The 21,864-nt window shown below is 36.9% G+C and overlaps 1 long non-coding RNA gene across 1 annotated transcript; it reads right to left on the reverse strand.

Moving 5' to 3' along the window:
- Positions 1–8,686: 8,686 nt before the first annotated feature.
- Positions 8,687–12,313, reverse strand: LOC105552533. The gene is made up of 2 exons (XR_001008025.1): positions 12,256–12,313; positions 8,687–9,068 (listed from the first exon to the last, which is right to left on the reverse strand). It is a non-coding gene; the product is annotated as an uncharacterized LOC105552533 (long non-coding RNA).
- Positions 12,314–21,864: the final 9,551 nt, after the last annotated feature.

A 21,864-nucleotide genomic window follows, 5' to 3' on the forward strand; every position in this document is an offset into this window, starting at 1 on the left:
ATGTGTTTCTCAGGGATAATTAAGAGCTGCTTGTTAGAGGGTAGAACAGTGGTTATCAGTGGCTGAGGGTGGGTGTTGAGGATATATTGGTTGAAGGAGAACAAATTTCAGTTAGATAGGAAGAATAGGCATGGAGATTATAGTCAATAAGAATGTGTTGTAGTTTTGAAAATTCCTGAGAGTGGATTTTAAATGTTCTTACCACAAAAAAGAGAAGTATGTAAAGTAATGCCTATGTTAACGAGCTCTATTTAGACATTCCACAATGTATACCTATTTCAAAACAACATGTGCATGATAAATACATGCATTTTTTGTCAATTAAAATAAATAAAAAATAAACTTAAAAAGTAGCTGCTTGTTTTCTTGTAAGTTACATACTATATATCTATATTATAAAAGCATTCTAACCTCATCAAATAATGTGGTCTTCTCCTTTCCCCTGGAAGCCTCTCACAGCTAAATTGCTTCATATGTCTCTTGAATGCATACTACTAATATATTTACTTTTTAAAATGTTGACTAAAAGCATGGTAAGGAGGGCAGGTAATGTGGGAGACAGGAAAGGGTCTGGGCGAGACAATCCCTTGAATAATCAGAAGCCGTCCATTATTTGGAAAATTACTTGTTTTAAAATTCTAAAAGAAATTCTATTGTTCCAGCTCCCTGCCCCATTTAAATAAAGGCTAGCCTCTAGAATTAATTTATCTTTGAAATTTGCATCACAACTTTTTAAAAATTAATTAAATCTATTATCTCTTAAATCACCAATCAAGTTAGCTGTCTACTGAGGCAAGTCAAGTCAGCCCACTTGCAGATAAAAGTGAATATTCTCCACAACACAACATTCAGAGCTCCTAGACCATCTTCTCATTTGCACTCTACCTTTATAATTGCTTCCTAAATGCTGGCTTTTTCAGGAAGCTGCTGGTGCCTCAGAATCAAAATGATGCCTACCAGTTCCCTTTCTGAACTTTCTTTGTCTCTTGATTACATACATTTCAATAACATTTATTAAATAATTTCATGTGCCAGGTGGCTGGGTGCGGTGGCTCATGCCTGTAATCCCAGCACTTGAGGTTGGGAGTTTGAGACCAGCCTGGCCTACATGGCAAAACCCCATCTCTCCTAGAAATACAAAAATTAGCTGGGAGTGTTGGCAGGTGCCTGTAATCCCAGCCACTCGGGAGGCTGAGGCACGAGAATCGCTTGAACCTCGGAGGCAGAGATTTCAGTGAGCCAAGATCGTCCCACTGCACTCCAGCCTGGGCGACAGAGGGAGACTCAGTCTCCAAAACAAAAAACAAAAATTATGTTCTTGGTGCTATTTCCCAGAAATGTAAAAATGAGTGTTATTGCCTGCTCTATATTTACTCACAGTATATAGCAAAGAAGAGAGATACAAGAAAGAATGGGGTTGTTTACTGTGACAGAGTCATGCACAGAGTCTAACAAAAGCATCCTAAAAGGCTCTCTAACCCAGATTGGGAACTCAGAGGTTTCATGGTGAACATGGTGCCCAAGAGAATTCAAAAGAGAAATTGGGATTCCTCAGAGAGGATACAATGTGAAGGCAAATTGTCTCCGTCTTTTTCTGGAATTCATACCTATCATGAAGCTCATCGTTAGTATACTGTATCCCATATACTTCCTACCTCCCATTCTAGACAGTGAGTTCTATGAGTCGAGGCCTATATTTGATACAAATTTCTCTCTTGCACAGGATCTAGAAACTCTGAGTCAAGCAGGCTCATTTTGCAACACACAGGTGACGGGATTAAGAGACCTACGAGTCTAGCATAAAGGTTTCTTCTAATTACACCAGAAATACATCATGCAAGAGCTGAAATTTTTCTCATATTGAAGCAGATAAAGACATTCGAAACCTTTTAAGGAAAAACTGAAAATCTCTCAACTTTTATTTGCTTACTAAAGCAAAGGCCATGAACAGCTCAAAGGGAATCATTTCCATTTTGTTCATCATGTGCATTTGTCAAACCTCACAAAGAACAGTATAGATAACACAAGTGAAAACTGAATGGTGTTAAAGAGGATAACTTTTCATACTGTACATCAAAGTGATAGCATTGAAAACTGATGCAAGACAAAGCAATTTCAAGAGACTAAATGGACTGAATTGTAGCTTCCTTTATCCGTCTCCTCCCACCTCCAAAGTTAGTTTTTTGTTTCTTTCTTTTTTTTTTTTTTTGACATGGAGTCTCGCTCTGTTGCCCAGGCTGGAGTGCAGTGGTGTGATCTCGGCTCGCTGCAGACTCCGCCTCCCAGGTTCACGCCATTCTCCTGCCTCAGCCTCCCGAGTAGCTGGGAAGACACGCGCCCACCACGACTCCCGGCTAATTTTTTGTATTTTTAGTAGAGATGGGCTTTCACCATATTAGCCAGGATGGTCTCGATCTCCTGACTTCGTGATCCGCCCACCTCAGCCTCCCAAAGTGCAGGGATTACAGGCCTGAGCCACCACACCTGGTCCCAAAGTTAGTTTTAAGGGTTCACAGCAGTAGTTTAAAAATATTGATAATACTCAGGGCTGGTAACTATGTAAAAATATGTACTCTTAAATACAGCTTGTAGGGGTGTAAATTGATGTATTTTTTAATAACAACATGAATATTGTATATAACCCTAAAAATGCATTTCCTTAATTCTACTTCTAAAAATCTATATAAATATTAAAATTTTTATCATACAAATCTATAGTACTGGTATTTTTTTGAAAAAAAACTGGTATATATTTTTGAAAACCTGGGTTACACAGAGGGTATATCATATGATTCTATTTTTAGTAATTAATAAATGCACCAAAAATTCTGATAAAATGTGGTCCTAAATGCTTACAGCAACTACGTCTGATAAGCAATATTAGAATAAAATTGCTTCTTTATTACTTTTCTAAAAGTCCTCACGTAATAATCCTACTTCCACACTCTCAAAAATTACCCAACTCTCCATACTACTTTCAAATATTTTGGAATAAATATGCATGACATTGATAATCAGAAGATCTATTATACTATTAAAGTTCTAATTCTAGCCTTTTTCATGCTGTGTGTATGTGATGTGTGTCCTGGTGTGTCCTGCAAGTTTCTCTTCTGCTCCCATTTGTCACATGCAGGGCATCCTCGTGACAAATTTAAGCTATAAAAGAAAGAGGATATTTGAAATTAGAATTGCTGGGAAAGGCATCTTGTAGTTTATTTGCACACAAGTACTGGCTGATTTTTTTTTATTACCACACCCACATTCCTTGAAAAGGCTGACTTATGTGGAAATTTCTAAGCCACACATTTTGCGTGCAGGCTTTCCAGCCTCCTACACCAAGCAATAGCTTCTCCTTTCTTTGACCTTGAAGTTAGGCGTTACAACCATAACATAATATACCATTTTCTCTGGTTTGTAGATGTTACTTTAGACTGTAAACTCTTTAAGAGAGAGCTTTTCTTTTCCTTTGTGTACCCCACAGAGATCAAACTGAAGCTGGTTAAGCAAAATGCCCCATTTACTTCCTCAGTTATATGGTAAGACAGAAAGCTGAGTAACCTGAGGAATTTGAAAATACAGTATTTTAAAAGATACATTTTGAGTTCTTTTAAAAGATGGTCTAACAAAGCATGTATATACAATAGGCATTTGGAAATCTTCATCATGATGAATGGACTATTTGTCAATCTATACTTCATTGTAAACAAAATGGTGATTAAGTGTTTGCTGTTCATGTTGAAATCATGCCATAGAAACATAATAGACTATGTCTAAAACACAGAAATGTAAGAAAAGAAACAAAAATGCCCCTTCCTGAGCAGTTAATTTCAGCATTTTTGGTAAATCTTGGCTTGATTACAAAGAATTGTTTCCTTTGGAAGAAGTGAGAGGAACACATTGTTTATCTGACAGGTCACTGTCTTGCAGGAAACAGAGCTACTGTAAGGCGGTGTTTCCTAATGAATTTAAAATATGATGCCATGACATTTTGTAAGATGAGAGCTAATTAGTTCAGGGTTCTGAAAAGAATAAACTAATCAGGAGCAAGTCCTCACTTGCTTTCCAACTGAGTGGCATTCACGTTACATTCTTCAAACAGCAGAGCCCCCCAAAGAACCTTGAGAACGAAGAAGTTACAATCAGATTCCAGGCTCCAGGGATGCATGAAACAAACCAAGTATCTCCACAACAATTCTCAGTCCTGTACACAGATGAAATGTTAAAAGACTCTTCACTTTTCTGGGAACTTAAACCTAAGGAAAAGGCAAAGACTGGTAAAACCACACACCACTCAATGATTTCAGCTTTAACACACTTTTCTACCCTCTCATGGCCTAATTCTGACTGGGGCAGAGAGAAAATGGTCTGGTAGGGCAGTGCTTCTCAACTTTGAGTGTGCACACCCATTGCCTGGGGGTCTTGTCTCCTAGGGGATGCTGCCATTGCTGGTTTTAGGACTGATTAGCAAGTTTCAGGAGTACCATAGGGCACCACGTTGTGTATTGAATCTGTAGCAGGAATGTCCAATCTTTTGACTTCCCTGGGCTACACTGGAAGAAGAAGAATTGTCTCGGGCCACACTTAAAATACACTAACACTAATAATAACTGTTGACCTAAAAATAAAATCACACAAAAAAAATCTCATAATATTTTAAGAAAGCTTATCAGTTTGTGTTGGGACACATTAAAAGCCATCCCGGTCTCCCTGCGATCCACAGGCCACAGGTTAGACAAGCTTGCATAGGGCTTCAAAGTAATGGGAAATCCTTGTGCTTCTTCAAAGTCAACTTTTTAAATCAATGGAGGATGAACAGGGTGTGAGCAGCCCTTGAGGTAGAGGGAAGTGAAAGGAGGTTTCAGGCCCACGTTAGGGCTCCATCCTGTTTTTGGGTACCTGGCACATGCTTAGGCCACATTTGATACAAGCCATGCTCAAAAAGAGGGCAGCTCTATCCCTTCTGTGGCTGGAGGCCAAGGGTTCTCAGAGATGCAGCTCAGATGGTGGAGCTTGGATTCACACCTTCCTGGCACAGCATCATGACCTATAAAGACTGTGTTCTTGCTTCAGGGAGAGCAAGGGGGAGAACAGGAGGGAGTGTTAACACCTTGCTTTTGTGGTTTCCTAGCATCTAACTCTCTAGAAGACATATGTTCCTTCTATTCCCACCTTCATGTGGAAAGACATATCAGACCCCCAACCATTGCCTCAGCTCATCATTGCATCATCTGGATGGCTTCCCTAAGCTCCCACCTGGGCCCAGAAAGGAAATGGCTTACGACCCACAGTCTTTGACTATCCCCATCCCCATTCTATTTATGGCCCTGCTGCACCTCTGTGCAAATTGGGAGAAGGTGACCCTTTTATGGGGATGAAGGAGAAGGACAAACCAGGCTGTGATCTGGCCAGTAAAGTGGGACTGGACTGGCTCCTGGTGGGCTTTGGCAAGGTGTAACCTACACCTTGGTCGTTACTGCCCAAAATGAGAGCCAGCAGCTTGCTGAGAATCACTGGGCCTGGAACTCCACTCTTGGGTGAAGATGCTTTTTCAGATCCCTTCCTACCCACCTGCAAGGCTTGCAGGAAGCCTTGAGAAGAACCAAGAAGGAGGCTGATGCTCCTAGTTGTTCATGAGCAGCCAATGTGGTAGACTGATGCCTAATAGTTTCTACCTTCTTCTGCATTCCTGACTGAGAATCTACCCATGAGCCCCACAGAGCAAGAGCTGCCTGATTAATGCTCCTGCCTATGACACGGAAATTGTCAAAAATAAACCTGAATCCTTGCCAGGCCTCCCCATGATTTCTGTGTAGTGTGACCTTAAATATACTAGATAAGTCAGAAGCCTAAAATAGCTCAGCTCTTAGAATAATAGAATTTGGTCCCCTCCTGCTTCTGTAAGTTGAATTCTTAATTGCTAAATTTCAGGCTTTTTTTGGTGTTTATGTAAGAATTTCAAGGCCATAACTCCATATTTGAAGTAAAGTGCTCATAAAATTAATTGCAAGGTAATTTGCCATTAATAGTTATCTGATTTCTACTTTGATCTAGTGGTTGTTAAGAAGAGTGGTTTTGGTTTTTTTATTCATGATTTTGTTGTTGATTCCTACTTTTATATGCTGTACCGGAGAAAATGATTTCTGTGGGCCTCTGAGGTACAGCACATGATTCTCAAGTGTATATGGTCTGATAATATGAGAAAATAACATATTCTCTGTTAGTGGAATACTAATACTTAAAAATATACGTGTTTAAATATTTGAAAAGGGGTCTGCTGATTCCATTACTAATGCATTGCATCCTCACTTGGTTACATTACTTTTGTTTCCAGAGGATTTTTTATATATGTATATTTGATGCATGTTCCTGGTGAGTTATCAACTCCTTGAACTACAGCTTTTATCATGCATATTTTATAAATTTGTATTCATTTTATATATATTGATATTGTCAGTCCTCCTTACTTTTTAAAATTTGGATTTGACTTTATGATTCTGCACATTCTTTACTTTTCAACATTTGCCTTCATTTTTCAAGTGTGTTTCTTATAGACAGCACATGCCTGTATTTTTTAAAAATCTAATTTGATATTCCTTGTTTCATAACAGGAAAATTTGGTCATTTGAATTCAGTGTGAAGATTAATATTTTGGTGTTTTTCTCATTTTATTTGCTATTTACTATTTATTCCTTTTTTGATTTTTACCTCTCTTTATATTCTTGCTAATAATATTAAGCTTTTTGCTAGTCCTGTTATTTCTCTTTTATCCCCTCATCCTGGTTTTTGAATTAATGTTATTTTATGATTCCCTATAGCCCTAACTATAAACTTATTCTAACAATATAAACTATTCTAAGAATCATACATAATTTATGTGTCTTTATTAACACATAAAAATTAATAAGTAAGTCTAACCACTCAAGTATTTTATTTGCCATTCCTCCCACCCCTTTAAGAAGGAGACATTTCCACTGGCCCCTGGTCCTCCATCCTGAGCAAACTCTCCATCTCCACAGTACCCAACACTTGGGTTTACAGCAATGGTTTGAGATTTTCAGTGTTTCATATCCTGGCTAACATTTTTGAGATAATGATTTCTTCTGTTTAGCAATAAGTTCTTAAAATTTAAATCTATTCCAGTCATATCATTTTAGTAATTCATATTTTTCTCTATATCTTAAAATCTGTGGCATCTCGTGGTTCAACATTAGGAAATCCATCACTATGATTCAGTAAGTAAACAAATTCAAGGTGGCACATCATATTGGCTTTTTACGCTTTTGATTTTAGTAATATCCTTTCACATTCACAATCCAGATAGAGAGATAAGCAAGATTGTATCCACCAAGTCTCCCCTTTACTGATCTTCCAAACTGAAAAACATAGCTGCCATTTTAGTCAGCAGTTAAACTTTATTATAGAATAGTTTTATAACTGTCCTGCTAAAGTTCCCTGCAACTCACATGATGATGCTCAAACCCCATTTGGTGTTGCAGGAAGTCAGGGACCCCGAATGGAGGGACCAGCTAAAGCTGTGGCAGAAGAACATAAATTGTGAAGATTTCATGGACATTTATTAGTTCCCCAAATTAATACTTTTATAATTTCTTACGCCTGTCTTTACTGCAATATCTGAACATAAATTGTGAAGATTTCATGGACACTCATCACTTCCCCAATCAATACCCTTGTGATTTCCTATGCCTGTCTTTACTTTAATCTCTTAGTCCTGTCATCTTTGTAAGCTGAGGAGGATGTATGTTGCCTCAGGACCTTGTGATGATTGCATTAACTGCTCAAATTGTTTGTAGAGCATATGTGCTTGAACAATATGAAATCTGGGCACCTTGAAAAAGGAACAGGATAACAGCAATGTTCCGGGAACAAGGGAGATGGCCTTGGACTTTGACTGCCGGTGAGCCGGATAGAACAGAGCCATATTTCTCTTCTTTCAAAAGCAAATAGGAGAACTATCACTGAATTCTTTTTCTCAGCAAGGAACATCCCTGAGAAAGAGAATGTGCCCCTGAGGGTAGGCCTATGAACAGTCCCCTTGGAGGCGGCTGTCTTTTATGGTCGAAGCCAAAGGGATGAAATAAGTCCCAGTCCCCTGTAGTGCTCCCAGGCTTATTGGGACAAGGAAATTCCCGCCTCATAAATTTTACTCAGACAGGTTGTCTGCTCTCAAACCCTTTCTCCTGATAAGATGTTATCAATGACAATGCATGCCCGAAACTTCATTGGCAATTTTAATTTCGCCCCAGCCTGTGGTCCTGTGATCTCGCCCTGCCTTCATTTGCTTTGTGATACTTTATTACCTTGTGAAGTATGTGATCTCTGTGACCCACACCCTATTCGTGCACTCCCTCCCCTTTTGAAAATCACTAATAAAAACTTGCTGGTTTTATGGCTCGGGGAGCATCACGGAACCTGCCGAGATGCAATGTCTCCCCTGGACACCCAGCTTTAAAATTTCTCTCTCTTGTACTCTTTCCCTTTATTTCTCAGACCAGCCGAGACACTTAGGGAAATAGAAAAGAACCCATGTTGAATATCGGGTGTGGGGTCCCCCGATAATTTGGGAATTTGGTGAACTTGCAGAATGAAATTCTAAGAGACTTGGGCTTGTTGATGTGTCAACGTTTTTCATGGGAACTGACATTAAATATTTCACAAATACCATAACTTCCAGGAATTCACATTTTCTTTATTCAATGTAGAATTGTGAAATATTTAAGAAATAACTGAATCATTATTTCTTGACTGTTTCCTGCCTGTGAAAGCAGAACTATGAAATAGCTCAAAGGAATCAGTGAGAGATTTGTATCCATTATATTCAATAGCCTGCATGTGTCCAAATCACAGATGAAAGAATGTGGGCAAATATAAATTAAAATTGAATGTTGCAGAAATGGTTGAGGAACTTCACCAGGATATATTAATGTACAAACTGAAAACTGATGAAAGGCAAGAGTTTGGTCCTATGTAGTCTGAAGGACAGGAGCAGTTTTGTAGACATTTCTTCATTCTTCTCTTTCTGCTTTTCCAGACTTCTAGGGAGAAATTTGCTAGGAGAAATAAAAAGATGTATAAATTTCAGTGATGCCGAAAGTATGTGCAAACAAAGTCTCCTCATTAATAGTAAAGGTAGAAATTGGTGTGGATTTTCTGGAAGACAATTTAAAGGTACACACTTGGTTTCTAAAAAGTACAAACACTTTTTAAAATCTATCTATCTTTTTAATCCCAATTTATTTACAATTTATTGTAAGAAAGTATTTAGGTAATTATTGCAAATTAGGTAAAGTAAGTTCACTAATTATTCTCAATACAAAAAAAGGATGAAATTCCATAAACATCTATTAAGAAAGATCTGGTTAAATAATTTATTGTACCTCCATATGTTTAGTCATTAAAAATAGTCACCTAAATCTCTAGGGTATTGACATCAAATAATGTCAACAATAAATTCAAAAAGCCTAAACATATAGAAAAATATCCCTATGTCTATATAAAGAATGTCTACATACCCACTTATGAATACATGGAAACATATCTGCAAGGATATGTAGTCTAAAACCTCATCAGTGGTGTTTCTTCTCAGTAGTGTGAAAGTCACACATTAGAGACATTTAACTCCTTCCAGTAATGGGAAGGAGAGGAAGAGCTCACAGAAACAGAAAGCAAATATTTTTGACATTTTGATATTTTGAATGTAATCTCTTTTCTTCATTTTTCTGGCTACATATATTGATTCAACACATTAATAAGCAGGATGTAATATTCAATAAAAACTTCTGTAATAGTCTACATTAGTTCCAATTTATTCATATAGAAACTATTTATTTTACATCTCTTTCTATTAAACTAATATTTAGCATGTAAGGCACAGTTTTATTTTTGAAATTATTAATACATTAAAATATTAGTGACAAACATAAACTCTTGAGCTTTACCCTAGGTTAATGATAAAGAAGACAGACAATATTAGATGGAGAAATGCTTCATAAAACCCACAGGTTAGAGGAAAATTGTTAGGAGTTTAATAAATGAGAGATCCTTAATATTTTGCTGCACAAAAACCAAAAATGAAACTTCTTTTAAATGCATATTCTCAGCATGCATTTCAAATCCCATTTTTGAAGCTTATAAATTTATGATTACATAGGGGAAGAAAAAATTCTGTGTTTCTCCACCCATCTTAGATCTATTGGCTGGAGCTCTGCAATTTAGTCTGATAAAAGATGGATTAAACAAGAGAAAAACAAACAGAAGTGTATTAACATAGGCATAATACATAAGAATGGGAACTGTTACTAATGTATAACTCAAATGAGTGGTTAGACCTTAGGGTTATATAACAATCTGAACAAGGAATAATAAATACGTTGAGAAATGTCAGGACAAAGGAAAGGAACTTTGGGCTTCTAGGGGCAGCAAATTGTGGGAGGGTAAGTTTTTGGGAAAAGTATAATGGAAGATGCTGAGCGCGGTGTCTCATGCCTGTAATCCCAGCACTTCGAGAGGCCGAGGCGGATGGATCACCTGAGGTCAGCAGTTTAAGACCACTTCAGCCAACATGGTAAAACTGTATCTCTACTAAAAGCACAAAATATTAGCTGGGCATGGTGGGGTATGCCTGTATACCAGCTACTCTGGAGGATGAGGTGGGAGAATTGCTTGAGTCTGGAAGGCAGAGGTTGCAGTGAGCCAAGATCATGCCACCGTACCCCAGTCTGGGTAACAAAGTGAGACTCTGTTGAAAGAAAGAAAGAAAAAGAAAGAAAGAGAAAGAGAAAAAGAAAGAAGAAAAATGGAAGATGAAGTCTAGTTAGTAGGTTTGTTATATATGTTATATAGATTCCTCTGGTGCCTTTCTTGGGCTGGTAGACTTTATAGCTGTTTCTAGTGACATAGAATCATCCTGCTCTTCCTGATAGAGGGGGCGGGATACAGAGAGTTTTTCTCGTGTCTTCTTGTTTTGTTTTGTTTAATTGCCTTTGACTCAAATAATCCTTAGGCCGGAGTGGCATATTTTTGGGTGACATCCTCTGAACCTTTTCAAATATAAGGTCTGCCTCCTTCTTTCTACTTCATAACATGAAGTCTTCTTTCTCTTCCATGAATATTACAATTCCTGCCTGAGTCCTACAGTGCCCTCTTCTTCCCTGTGGGTCAGGACACAATTGGTCCTTTGAATTGAGGTGTGGTAGTAGCCAAGCTTTGAGGAGTGAGGTTTCCACCTTTCATTTTGTTTCCAAAAGTAAATATTTAGTAAACGATAAAGCTGTGTTTTTAGTTGTAAGTCTATGGTGATTGTATAGAACAGAATGATTCTAATGTATTATTTTAGCAATGAAGACAAGTAGATTTGATGCAGAAATCCTTGTCATAAGGAGCCAAAATATTTATGTTGCCTTTAGGGGATAGATATTGAATATATCTACCCATATTAAACTTTTTTTTTAAGAGATGGAGTTTTGCTGTGTTGCCCAGGCTGTGCTTGAACTCCTGGGTTCCTCAAGCAATCCTCCTGCGTCGGCCTCCAGAGTGGTTGGGATTACAGGTACATGTCACTATGCCCAGCTTACCCAAATTAAGCTTTAACAAATCTCAATAATGTTTTCCTAAATTATTCTTGAATACAGTCATGTAGAACATATAACACTCAATTATGAAGTTTTAAAAATTTATAGTTTAGGAAATTTTGAATTAATAAAAACAAAGAACACCTTTTTTTTTATTTTTGAGACAGAGTCTCATTCTGTCACCCAGGCTGGAGTGCAGTGGCATGATCTCCGGTTCAAGGGATTCTCCTGCCTCAGCCTCCGACGTAACTGGGATTACAGGTGCTTGCCAGGAAATAAAGGCAATAAAAAGTCATTGCTAATTACCTACTCTAGGTTTAAAAAGCTCATCTAAACTTTTCAAGTATCTTTTTTCCCTGAAGCCTACATTTTGTTATTACTTTAGTTGGAAAACGACTCTCGTCAATGACTCCTCAAGTTCCCTCACCATTCTGGCATTCATTCCAGCATCCCTTTGCCATTATTTCAGCAAAGATAGATATAATATACTATGGAAGAAAAAAAGAGTAGCAACCTTAAGAGTTGAGTTCCTATTATAAAATGAAGACATTACTGAGACTGGGTTCCAAACAAATATATTTTTAAGCTCCACTCCTGTGGTTTTGTTTTGTTTTGTTTTTGTCTTGGTCTCTTTGTTGATCCTGTCAGCCAATGGTTTCTCACTTGCCTGTCAGAGCTGAAGAGTCCATTCCTTGTCAGTTCAGATGCAGAGTATAATACATCATCAGTTTTGAAGTGGAGCAAACATCCTTTAGTAACAAAACCAATCCAAAATGAAAAAAGGATCTGCTACTGCTCTCTGCGGTCATTGTCAATAAAGATGTTTTCATAGCAACAAAACACACACAAAAAAATTCAAAACACAATGAACATCTGTAATAGTCTTTTACCCAAATGACAAATACCTTTCCTACTAAATCATGTATTTACAAAATTAGAGGGCTCTATTTTAAACCTTGAATTACTTGACATCGAAGGTAATGCTAATTACAATAAAAATCTCTCACTTACATAATTATTAATTCAAATTTGCAGCTTTTTTCCTGAATTTTACCTGCTTAGAAATCCTTATGTTGCTAATGAGGAACATAATGATTAAGAATTTTGTTGCTGAAATCTCTCTATGTCTCAGTTTAATCATGTTTAAAATTGATAATACTTAATTTATAGAAATTGTGATAATAAAATAATACCACAAATGTGATTACAACAGAACATGGCAAAATAAATGCTAGCAAAATTTTTAAATCATAGTTTAAAGATACGATTTGTGTTTCTTTAATTAAACAATTGATAAATAGTTTTCTATTTATTGACATTAACCTTGGGTACTCATATTTCTGCAAGTAGGAGAGGAAGGATATGATGCCTTTCCCCACTCATCATAAGGGTCATGGCCAACACTCCTATAACAAAGGATAGGCTAACAAGAAAAAAGCATGACGAATGTATTTAATCATACTTTTATGTGACAGAGAAGCCTTCCGAAGGAAGGCTCAAAGAAGCAGGGAAAACTACCCATCTTTATGCTTAGATTCAATGGTGTGGACAGTTGTGTAGAAATGTGATTGGACAAAGGAGGAATTATCTAATAGAAATGGACTGCATGTGGAAACCCACTAAGAACTGTCTGTTCTAATTCCTCTTGGCCTCTTTGTGTGGCATTTCTTCCTCCTGGGTATGGGGCAAGACTCCTTCTAGAATTAGGGTTTGATGACCTACTGTCAAATAAGGGGAGGTCAGAGAATTTCTTTATGGCTAGCTCCTAGATAGAAAGGCAGGACACGGTTATAGGAATAATTCCAGCTTTTATTTTTGGCTTTGAGGAAAAGCAGATATGGTTTGTATGACCCACCTTAGAGAAGAGGAATTCTAGTTTCTATGGTTGCCTGGAGGGAGAATGAGGGCAAGAGACATCTGAATCCTTCACTTCGGGGTATCATTTTCTGAGGCTCAATATAGACAAGTATTTATAACTAGATGCTTAATACGGCCTTTTGAGATATGCAGTTCCTATGCTGCAATCTCACAGGCAATGAATGGTCTTTATAAAAGTGTGTTAAAGTTGAAAAAAAAACAAAACAAAACAAACAAAAACCTGAAGAAATATTCCTCATTGAAGGTCCAGCTTACATTAAAAAGAAAACTATAATAATTTATTCTCTTGAGAAGGGTCATATAGCAAAGGAAAATTCTTGAATGTCCCCTCTGCTTGCTCCATGCATCAATTCTATTGATATTAAAATAAGCCTAGCAAATGTACTTCCATTTTCACTGACTCAGTCTTTATAATTCACCACCAATTCTGAAAAAAAATTAGAAATTATTTCAGTAAACAGCTCTTATAAGTGCTACATGCATAACAATATTTCAATATCAGAGACTTCTATCCCATGAGAAGATATTTTCAACCTAAAATTTATTATAAATGACCTAATAAAGAACTATTTTTTCAGTAATTGGCTATTATGGTCCAATCTGTTATACCCACTTTACACTAGAAACTATCCTGTATTTTCTTGTTGCCTACATGAAAGTGGGCATGAAAAGGTTAAACAGTAAACTTCTTGACTCCTGCCAGCCAAGGGAAGACTACTGGTGTTACCTATGAAGTGTCATGGCATTCCCTTCTGTTTAATGAGGGAAATCTGCTTTCAATACAAACTCCCATAAGAAAGCCACTCTTCCACACAAATTAAGCTAAATAATCCATCATGGCAGCCGAGAAGGCAATGTGTAAAATCTCTGTGGAGACCAGTGAAAGAAAGGCAGAGATGGACTGTAAGAGCTGCAGCATGATGCAAATACTGAGAAAAGACATACTCTGTTAATACAGCTCTTAATTCTAGGCATTTTTACAGAACGTATTGGGAGTGAAGCAAAGCTTCCTTAGCAGTACTCTGATGCCATCTCAGCAGGATAATGTAGGGCAATTCACAGTGAAGGCAAGGGGTTAGGAAAGTCACAGCCCTAAAAATCAATGGGATGCTCACGGGGAAGAAGGTGCAACAGATCTTGGAGAGCACAGAAAAGAAGAGATGAGCAGCCTGTATTGAACAGAAACCAATATATTAATTAGATATATCTAGCAGGGTCGTTCCACAAGTTCATTAGTGAGTAGGCACCAAAAGCCAACTGTAAATCCTATATACTTGTATATATGCATGCTTACATTACTTATATTTTAAGCAGTCATATTCTCAAGCTACATTATGAGTTCAGTTATTCTAAAAAGATGCTTCCATTGTCTTCTTGGCACTTACTCAGAATCTTCAGTTACCTTATTTATACTGTGTGCTTACTGGTTGTCTTACAGATGAAGACAGGGACCCTGTCTTATTCACCTCCATATCCCCAGGATATAGAATAGTGCTTGGCACACAGCAGGAACCCAATAAATACTCATACTATTTTGAGTCCCTTAATCCTCATATCAACTACAGGATCTAAGCTCTATTGTTATCTCCATTTTACAGATGAGGAAAGTGAGGAACAGAGAAATTAAGTAATTTGCCCAAGCTATGCACGAATAAGTGGCAGTCAGGATTTGAAGCCAGGCAGTCAATCCCTAGCATTCACATTCCAACAACTACTGCCTCTAGTGGTTATGTATGTATGTATACACGTATATATTTGCAGAAATAATTGAAACTTATTTCTGCCTAGGTGCATGATATATTAAAGCATCACTAAATCCTTCTGAACATAATTCAAACTTCTTCCTGCCACAGACAAAGTAATGGCCTATAATGGACATAATGATTATCCCATCATACACCTTGTACTGTATTAGTTTTCTTTGCAATCTCAATTACACTTGCTTTTTTATTATCATGGTTTTATAAAACTTTATGACTGGAAAGTACCATATTCATAAAGAGTTGTGCCTCATATATGCTGGACATTTATGCATTTTTATTAGTAATTATAAGTTTTTATGCAGCCACATAGCCCCAGGTTTATGATTCTACATCTTTTGTGTTATATCATCGTTTGTAGCTAGTTGATATTGTAATGTTTGCTGACTTCAGTCAGTTATTAATTTCTATAAACTAGAATTTAGGGGACATTTCAATGGACTAAGGAGAGAAAATAACTGAAAATTGGAAATTGAGATCATCTGAGAAAATCCAAGTTGTTTGTATATCCTGGACATAAATCTCTGGAAGACTAACATATTTTCCTTCCTTGTCAAGTCATACAACCAAAGCTATCACTAAAACTGGTCTAACATTTAAACATTCAATCAGCTTAGTCAATGTTTCCTTAAGTTTACTGAACTACCAGTTTCTTACCAACTAGTTACAGAACAATCACAGTTGAAAATAATCTATACATTGTATTATAAATGGGATTAATTATGCTGCCAGACAATCCCAGGTGTGCCAAATAACCCAACCCCCTTCCTCCAAGACAGTCATTGAGAAACTAGACAGCGTCTGAGTATTGTAGGAACAAACACTAAAGTAAATGGATTCTAAATCCCTTAGAGTTCTAAAATGCTATAGAGATCTGAGAAGCCCACAAACTTAAAACAGCAGGCAACATAGATAATGCTTAAAAAGCAACATACTTTCAATTGATGATAAACCCCTTTTGTTGTTCATTTAATGCAAATAGGTTTTAGAGCTCAATTCACACTTTGGTGAATAAACTTTGGCACATATTGAAAATATTTGATTCAATGGTTATATTTCTGTCTGACACGAGGAAATTATAGAATCTATTAACCTTAACAATTTAATTAGCATGTCCGAGACGTAATCACTCACTAGATGGGTAGAATTGGCCCAATTAGTTAACCACTCTAAACCACAGTTTCCTCATCTGTAAAATGGGATGGAAAATAATAACAACTCATAGGGTTGTTAAGAGGAGTAAATAAATTATGCATGTGCCCTATCTGGCACACAATAAGTGCTTATTAAATGAACAAGTAGTAGAACTGTATTGAGAACCAGTAGTGGTAGCTTCCATATTTAGAGAGCCATCAGTTCTGTTTTCCAATAACTCCTTTAGCGAGAATTGTGCTGTGTGTTCCCCCCAACTCGCCCCCGCCAATTGCATTGCTATATACAAGGATGTAACTTCTGTCTCTAAAACGTTTCAAATAGTGAGCTGGAGGAAAACAAACTTAAGTCAAAAGAGTTTGACTAAACTGGCTGAGAACATTTAAGGTGGATAAAAATAGATGCATTTTGTTTGTATAAATAGATTTTGGTCATGAGAAAGAAATAAAGAGGTTCCTCTCAAAAGAAAGCCTGGTTTAGCAGTCAGTAAACATTGGGAAGAGTCAGCAATTAGCTTCCCCATTGTGTGGAAGAAACTGCCAGAAGCCCATCCAGAATTAGGTGTGTGGGAGGGAAGAACAGAGGAGAGGCAAACAAGAAGCTGTCACTCTTTACCACTTCCACCCTGAATAACCTTTAATTGAAAAATAAAGTTGCCAAAACAAGGAGAAAAAGAAAAACTACTATTTTATTCCCTCCTTGAGATTGAATTAGAGGGAAACATAGACTACAGTAATCCCAAGGTTGGACTCACATGATGGCAAATGTCACGTAGTTCTAAAGCTCTAATTAGAAATAGGGCTGAAGTTTTAGCCAGCTCTTGCTACTAGAAAGAAAACATGAGGCAACAACAGCCCAAGCTCTGGACACTCCCCGACAGTGAACTCTAAGGTGCTTTCTGAGTGGGTTCAGTATAAAGCTGACAGAGCCTAGAGAATTCATACTTGAGCAAATGTTGGGAAATAATAAACTGGGTCAGTTACCACCTGTTTCTAGATTTTGTTTTATTCTAGACTTCAACTAAGGTTGTCTTTCATATTAATAAGAAGAATGATGAACATAATCTATTTCATCCAACTTCTACATTCCAACTTCAACCACTTTGTTACATTTTATCTTCTATAATATTCACAATGTTGTTGGGTAGATTAGTCAACTTGCTCAAGTTCATACAACTGGTGACTGGCAGAAATGGGATTTGAACTTATTTGATGCCAGGTGAGGTGTATCCTTTAATATTTTAGAATAACTTATTTATTTCTTATATTTTATGACCCTTGGAATATGTTTATTTAAAAAAAGCAGAAAATACAGATAGGCAAAATAAAATGTGTCTTTACATTAAAGGATTTAATTTGCAAAAGAACAATTGTTATTTTAAAATCCTACCCAGCAGCTTTTCATATTTCTCTTCCTATGGAGGGTTAATCTCATGAGGACTTTCTCTTTTCCATTCACTGTTTGTAGGACACTTCTTTGCACATAATGGGCACTCAAATGTATGTGGATCATATTAGTCCAAGAAAAAGCTGCTTGTTGGGGCTACCAAGCCAGCGTGGTAACACCTCACAATCACCCTTTCTACCTGCAGTCACATTGTTCCCTGAGTGGAGTGGTGGGGTGGTGATACTCGCCAGCTAGCGCAAGTTTCTGGATATAGACCTTCACAAGTACCCTTACAAAATTCAGTTAAGACAACGTGGACATGCTTGTTCCATTTTTTTCCACTCTCAAAATATCCTTTGAGCAGTAACTTAATCATAGATAAGAAAAACTTTTTCTCTTCAGTTTTTTCTTTTCTTTTTGAATATTCTTTGATTTTAACAGAAATAGGCACTGTAAAAGAATAAAGAACATAATAGACAAAGAACAAAATTTATCAAACTTAGAAAGTTCATGTTAGAGTACTGTATTCTTTAGGTAGATCCTTATTCAAAGAATAATTAGAAAGAGGAAAGAAAATAAAAGATGAAAGTGTACAAATGAGATTCCGGTTCAGTTTTTTATTTTGACTGATAAACTTTTAAAATATGTTTGAATTACAATATTTATATATGAGGAATATGAAAATTTTAATCATAAAAATTACATAACATTTCTTCCAACATTTTCATCTTGTCCTTTTCTTGTTCTTCATATCTATAGTGGAATCATCCCTTTGTAGGCGAGAAGATGTCTTTATTCTCTTCAGAAGCTGTTCCTCTTGCACTCCAAAATATAGTTCTGATGAAAGCTGTCAATCACATTATCCCATTCCCAGAACAGGCATGGTGCCAGACTGGGGTCAATCATATACCCCACCTTCTTTGTCATGGAAAACAGCCTAGGGATACTTGTATGACTCAGGACAGTTGGAGTAGTTTCATGGAATTTTTTAAACCAGAGCTGGCAGGAAGTAGCTCTGTTCCTTGTTAGTTGCAAATGCTGCAAGCATATGACCCCAGAGTTATCTGTTGCCGGTTGTTTCCTCATGGAGATCATAAGCTTAAGATGATGAAGGCAGCAATCAGCAATAAGCAGAGGTGTCCGTGTGTGTGTGTGTGTGTGTGTGTGTGTGTGTGTGTGTGTGTGTGTGCGCGCGCGTCAGAACAAGAGAGAGAGAAAAAAATTACAGCTTCTGAAATCAAATCCATTTCCAAGGTGTGGTTTTAGAAGAAATAAATTGCCAATTTCAGGGCTGATTCAAGTTGAATTTTTGTCATGTAACCAAAAGAGACTAATAGCCAAAACTCAGGCTGTTAAGTAAACATAATCTGTAAGAATCCATTTTCCAGCCTCCATTCCCCTTGACATCTTCCTGAAAGAAGATTTGTATAGGAAATGCTGACGTCTCTTTGGCAACTGCATAACAATTATTGTATTCAACAAATTTATTATATGTCTCTTCGGGCCAGGCAGCTTGCTTGGCACTGTAAATGCTAGGGAGATTGGGGCAAGAAAATACCTCATCTCCATGGTGGAGGCATACATAAAAGCCAATTGCTACACAACTGTGCAAGAAGTGCTTTAATCAAAGCCTGAAGAAAGTGTTGTGGAAACTCAAAGGAGCACACAAAATGCTTCACATGAAGGTTCGACATTTGAGTCAAAGAATCACAGGGTTTTCCAAGTAGAAAAGAAAGGAGAGGACATCATGGGCAGAAGAAATAGTATGGTGCAAAGGCATGGTATGAAAAAAAAATACACGACGAATTTGTGGAATAACAGAACTTTTGATGTGATCACAGCATAACGTGGAGTTGGGTAACAGTGAGGGATTAGGCTAACCAGCTTGGCAGAATCCTGACTAAAAATTCTTAAATGCTGTGCTGAGTTGTTAGAACTTTATCTTACAGGTTTTGAGAAGCCATCTGCAGCTCACAACCAGATGAGTGACACAATCAGCTTGTGTATGCAGGTAGGTAATGAACATCCATGTAACCATTACCCTGAGTCAATAGCTATCCTTTCATGGGTGAAGTTGGGCAACTTTTCATATGGTTAACAACAATTGGCCGGGTGTGGTGGCTCACACCTGTAATCCTAACACTTTGGGAGGCCGAGGCGGGTGGATCACTTGAGGTCAGGATTTCAAAACCAGCCTTGCCAACATGGGGAAACCCTGTCTCTACTAAAACTACAAAAACAAAAATCAGCTGGGCGTGGTAGTGGATGCCTTTAATCCCAGCTACTCAGGAGGCTGAGGCAGGAGAACTGCTTGCACCCGGGAGGAGGCAGAGGTTGCAGTGAGCGGAGACTGCACCACTGCCCTCCAGCCTGGGTGACAGAGCAAGACTCTATCTCAAAAAAAAAAATAAAAATCCTTTTTTTAAATTATCATCAATGTTCTGCAGATTAGTCCATTCTACTGTAGAGTTCCTGGCATTTTTCTTCTCAATCTTTAAAACTTTTTATGTTTTATGAATATCTTTATATTAAGTATTAGTATAACTTTTCCGGTATAGTTTGCAAGATATTTGTTCCCATGCTATGATTTGTATTTATTACTTTGCTTATGTTATATTTTTACCATGAAAAAATTTAAAAATAATATAATAAAATATATGTTATTTCTCTTGTTTTTTCTAGATTTTGAGTCATATTAAGGAATGTTTCCCCATTTTCAGATTATAGAAGAATTCATAACTGCTTTTTAAAAACACATGCACAGTTCCTTTTTAAAGCCTTGATTTAAATATCTGATCCATTGGGAATTTATCCTGGATTATGGTGTAAGAAATGGATCCAATTTTATCTTTTTCCATATGGCTATCCAGTTATCTCAGCAATGTTTATTTAACCGTCCATCTTCTACCCAGCAATTTGAGATGAGACCTATAAAGCATACTAAATGTTCACATGTGATTGTATCTATTTCTGGACTTTCTATCTTTTCATTAGTTTGTCTGCCTATTCACGTGCTAATATCAAACTGCTTAAATTATAAAGTTTTTGTAGTACTTTCTAAAGACATCTGATATAGTTTTTCCTTCCAGCTCTTGTCCTGAACATTGCTTTTCTTTTTTAGAGTTTATCTAGTTATTCTTACTTGTTTTTAAATTCCTAATGAACTTTATAATCAACTTGTTTAACTCTAGAAAAAAGCCTAGAGACATTGAACTAAGATCAAATTAAATGTATTAAGTAAGTAAGAGGAACTAACGTCTTTACGATATTTCCTTCTCTCTCTCCCAGATGATGGTATTTCTTTTCATTTATTTGTGACTAGTTCTTTCAAAAGCACATTATAGTTTTGCTCTTATAAATATTAGACACTTCTGATTAAGTTGATGCCAAGGTGCTTTCTTCTCTTTTCTCCATTTTCTATCACAAATGAGATCTATTATTCATTTATATATTCTCACTGTTTTTATTTATATATATATGTATACATATATACTTATGTATGCTATTGATTTTTATATGCCATTTTATAACATGTTATTTTATCGAATTCTCTTATTGTTTATTATATTTCCCCATGGATTCTTTTGAGCTTTCCAGATATATAATCACATGTTCTCGTAAATAGTTTTACCTCTGTTTCCCAATCTTATGCCAGTAATTGCTTTTTCATGCCTGATGATTACATTGGTTAGTGTACCAATGTACACAAACACTGAATGTTTGTGTCCTACTGAAATTTATATATTAAAGCCCTAACCCTCAGAGTTGCTCTATTTGGAGTAAGGAAGCAATTAAGATTAAATGAAGTCATAAGAGTTGAGCCCAAATCCAATAAAATTAGTGTCTTTATGAGAAGAGACACCAGGGAAATATACTATCTAGCATCCCCCTTCACTCCCCTAACAAACACACACAAACAAACACACACACTGCTCTCTCCCCTCATGCACACAAAACTGAGGTCATGAGAACACACAGTGAGATGGTAGCCACCTGCAACCCAAGGGGAGAGCCTTTACCAGACACCCACCCTGCTGGCACTTTGATCTTCCAGTATCCTGAACTGTGAGAACATAAATTTGATTGCTTATGCACTCAGT

The sequence above is a fragment of the Mandrillus leucophaeus genome, unplaced genomic scaffold (assembly GCF_000951045.1).
Source record: "Mandrillus leucophaeus isolate KB7577 unplaced genomic scaffold, Mleu.le_1.0 Scaffold561, whole genome shotgun sequence".
NCBI classification, from domain to species: domain Eukaryota; kingdom Metazoa; phylum Chordata; class Mammalia; order Primates; family Cercopithecidae; genus Mandrillus; species Mandrillus leucophaeus.